Below are 4,550 nucleotides of genomic sequence, written 5' to 3' on the forward strand. Positions count from 1 at the left end.
TATATATTGTCTTACCAGAGATCAAACTTGGGACTTTGTGCCTGCCAGGCAGGCATTTATGCCACTGAGCTATATCACTGGTCCTCTTGTTTCTTTATCAATTTTCTTTATTCAGCACATTAAATCTCATGTTCACTGACCTGAAGATTCTCTCTCTTTCTGCTGATGTCTGCTTTCACTGTTGTACTTGTGCTTTTATTCTTTATTTATGTCTCTTAAATGATATTCCTATTACTTGTGCATTTTTGCTCCTGTTATTCAGTGTAAGAAAACATATCAATTTAAAAGTTTTCAAAGATTTTAGGCATTTCTCAAAAAAAGATAAAATTGTCAAGCTAGTATATGAAGAAAAAAAAATCTAAGGAAAAGAGAAAAAAAATTCAGTGATAACTTGGAAAAAGTAAGTTAAACCCATGATAGGATATAGCCTAATTTCTTGTACAATGCTTGCAAAAAAATATTGAAAAGTATGTGTGAGAAAGTTGATCTTACACACTATTGGTAGATATTCTAATTATAACAACGACCCTGGAAAATAGTTTGCAAGTGGCTGAAGGGTTTCAAAATGGAAATACCATATATACACTCACTCTCACAACTATAAGTACGCACTTGTTACAATAGAAATGTAAGATGAGTATTTACATTTTAAAAATTATTAAAATAAAATATATACTGTCACTGATGCCCTGCAAATCTCCCCTATGCATTCAAGCACAGTTATTCCATTTCTGCAACTTTTAGTAATTGTTATAGAATTTCTCTTTCATAAGGTCTTTAAAGGTGTGAACAAAACTTAGTTGAGTGCTGCTGCCAACTGTCATGCTACTGTAAAGCAGGCTTTGAAATATATCACAGCCTGTCTAACTCACTTTATTCTCTGTACCTGACACAAGGTAAGCTGTAGTTCTTCCCCAAAGTCATTATGAACATAAAGGGTAATTGTTGTGAGTCAGGCCTAGACATCTATATGTTCATAACAAAGCAATAAAAGGCACTCTTTTAAGAGCACTTCCAAAGCATCACAAAGTGGCAAGAATTATAGAGTAGGTTTGGTTGAAGCATGTAGCATATATTTTGAAGTAGACCAGTAGCTATGCATTCTACTTTTGTATTTTATTTTAGTTTACTTTCTTTCTTTTCTTTTTTAATTTCATGCACCTAATTTTATTATAATTATATATGAATGAGCACAGTATTGAGGTAAAATATAGGGAGCTATTAAAGTTGAAAATAAATGATTTTATCAAAAAATTAATGGCGCTAGTCCTATTTCCTTCTAATATAAAATTAGTCATGCATTTCTCAAGCCTTTTATTTATTTTCACAGTGATGTTCCAATTATGTCTACCTTAGACCATCATGGATGAGAATACTACTAAATTCAATTTAGAAACCACTCAGTATTAACACAAACAGAAAATGTCGTAACACAAATTAATGAGGCAAGAGTCACTGTTTCAGTAGCCATTAAGGACAATGGATCTAAAGTAGTTTCAGAAAGCCCAAAATACATGACCTTTCAGAAACCTTAGCAAAACATCTACCAGCTGTCCTTCAGCTGTTGGGATGACACAGAACATGACAAATAGCCATTGGGTTACCAGTGCATGGGTGTGGCTTGGACACTGCATAGATTGGGCACCCAGAAATGTACTCTACAAAAGGATGAAAATTATATTGCTTATACAATGGCCTGAGCTCTCTTGTAAATTTCTCTGAAATCCCTAGAAAAGGAGCTACTCAGACTCCCCTTTTCGCTCACAGGAGCTTTAACTCTTGAGTTAATATCTTTCATTTTCTGGCCTTTATGATTTTTAAATAAATTTCTTCACACTACCTACTCTGTCTCAGGACGCAAACTTGGCATTCCATTAACAAGAACTTGAGTGTTGAATTTACTTGAATTTGAAAGTAACAAAAAATGACCTGTGTCTGAGTACTTATTTGTCATGATTTTTTCCAAATTTGTGGGTTGTCTTTTCGCTTTGTTGGTAATTTCTTTCAATGTGCAAAAACTTCTCAATAAGAGGAGGTCCCAATTGTTAATTCTTTCAAGTGTTTACCGTGCGACTTGACTTTTGTTCATGAGCACTTTGCTTACCACTATGTCTTCAAGAGTTCCTCCTACTTTCTCTTCCAGGAGAGTTAGTGTTTTTGTTTTAATGTTTAGAACTTTAATCCATTTTGACTTTGGCTTAGTGCATGGTGATAGAGCTGGGTCAAGTTTTAGTTTTCGGAATGTAAAGAGCTAGTTTTTCCAGCACCATTTGTTAAAGAGGCTATCTATATTCCAGTGAGTATTTTGGCTCCTTTGTCAAAGATAAGGTGGCTGAGTGTGGTCGTAGAGGATTAAGACCTCTAAGGTCGTAGAGGTCTTCTCATCTATTCCACTGATCCTCAGATCTATTTTGTTACTAGTACCATGTTGATTTTATCATAGTATCCTTGTATAATTTCAAGTCAGGAATTGTAATGCCTCCTGACTTGTCTTTAATACCCATGATTACCTTTGCTATTCTAGGTTTCTTCTGGTTCCAAATAAATTTAGGGATGATTTCTTTAGCTCTATGATGTATGTTGGTGGTAGTTTGATAGGGATTCCATTAAATCTGTACAGCAGTTTTGGGAGTATGGTCATCTTCACAATGCTGGTTTTTCTTATCCAGGAGCTTGGAATATATTTCCACCTTCTGAAATACTCTATGATCATTTTTTAAGAGTACTGTAATTTTCCTTGAAAAAATTTAGACTTCTTTAGTTAGATGAATTTCAATGTATTTCCTTTTCTTCAGTGCTATTGTAAAAGGTATTGTTTCTACAATTTCCCTCTCCGTGTGTTTGTTATGTGTGTAGAGGAATGCTATTGACTTTTGGGTATTGACTTTATATCCTGCTGTGCTATTGAATTTCTGTATTAATTCTAGTAGCTTCTTGGTGGAGATTTTTGGGTCTTCCAATTAAAGTATCATGTCATCTGCAAATAAAGTTAATTTAACTTCTTCTTTACCTACTCTTATTCCTTTCATTTCTTTCTCTTGTCTAATGGCAGTAGCTAAAGATTCCAGAACTATATTGAATAGGACCAGATTGAATTGAATTGTACCAGATCTAAGGGCAAAAGATTCCCGTTTATCCCTATTTAGAGTTAGGTTAGCCATTGGGTTTTCATAAATGACTTTTACCAGACTGAAGTAGAGGCCATCTATTCCAATTTTCTGTAGGACTTTGAACATAACTCAGTGTTGGACTTTGTCAAAAGACTTTTCTGCATCAATGGAGATGATCGTGTGGTTTTTACTTTTCGCTCTATTGACATAGTGTATTACATTGATAGATTTTCGAATATTGAACCATCCTTGCATCCCTGGGATATCTGATCTCTAGAATTTATAAAGAACTAAAAAACACTAGGGCCCCCAACTTTAAAGATCCAGTCTAGAAATGGGCATCTGAGATGAACACAAGCTTCTCAGAGGATGAAATTTAAAAAGGAAATAAATAGATGAAACAATGCTCCACATCCCTAGCCATCCATGAAAAGGAAATTAAAACAATACTGAGATATCATCTCACCCAAGAAAGAATGGCCATCGTAAAGAAATCAACCAACAACAAATATTGGAGAGGCTGTGAGGTAAAAAGAAAAAAAAAACCTTCTTCAACTGCTGGTAGGAATGTAGACTGGTGCAACCGTTATGTAAATCAGTATGGAGACTCCTTAGAAAACTTGGACTGGAAATCCCATTGAAACCAGCTATTTCTCTACTGGGAATTTTCCCAGAGGATCTGAAAACATCATATCATAGTGATATATGTGTGCCTATGTTTATAGCAGCACAATTTGTTATAGCTAAATTTGGAAACAACCAAGATGCCCATCACCTGAGGAATGGATGAAAAAAATGTGGTATATTTATACTACAGAGTATTGCTCAGCTATAAGGAACGATAAACTCGAAGACTTCATATTGAAGTGGATGCCACTTGAAGTTATACTCATAAGTGAAATAAACCAGACACACATGTGTAAATATCATATAGTTTCCATAGTAAAAGAACTCAAAAGAAGAAATAAAAATAGAAACGTATAATACAACTAAAAGGAAAGCAAGAACTTGATGACTAAATAATTAAGAGAGAGAAAAGAGAAGAGCAAGGAAACATAATAGTGGCAAGCCATACAGTTAAATGTAGAAGATGGGTAAGGCAATGATCCTGAGAATCTTCAGAAAATTTTTGAAGCTAGAAGTTAATTGGAATGATTCTCACCTTGACTAACTGTATATACAGACACCTGTGAACTAAGCAACTGCACTGAAGTTGATAATTTGTAATAGTAAGTTCATGCTTGGAGTGCCTGTCATTCTGGTCTTCTGAATACGGGCTGCTTTTCACAACGTGCCAGTTGCTGCTTTACTGTCTCTCGGGTACATGATTTTTCAAAAAGAAGAGGGTGGGGAATGAAGGCAGGAAGCAGAAAAAGGAATGTTGTGGGACTGTTCTGCTACAAAGTTGTATATGGTTAGATTTCTGGACTTATGTGTAAA

This window comes from Octodon degus, unplaced genomic scaffold (genome assembly GCF_000260255.1).
Source record: "Octodon degus isolate 3935 unplaced genomic scaffold, OctDeg1.0 scaffold00206, whole genome shotgun sequence".
NCBI classification, from domain to species: Eukaryota; Metazoa; Chordata; class Mammalia; order Rodentia; family Octodontidae; genus Octodon; species Octodon degus.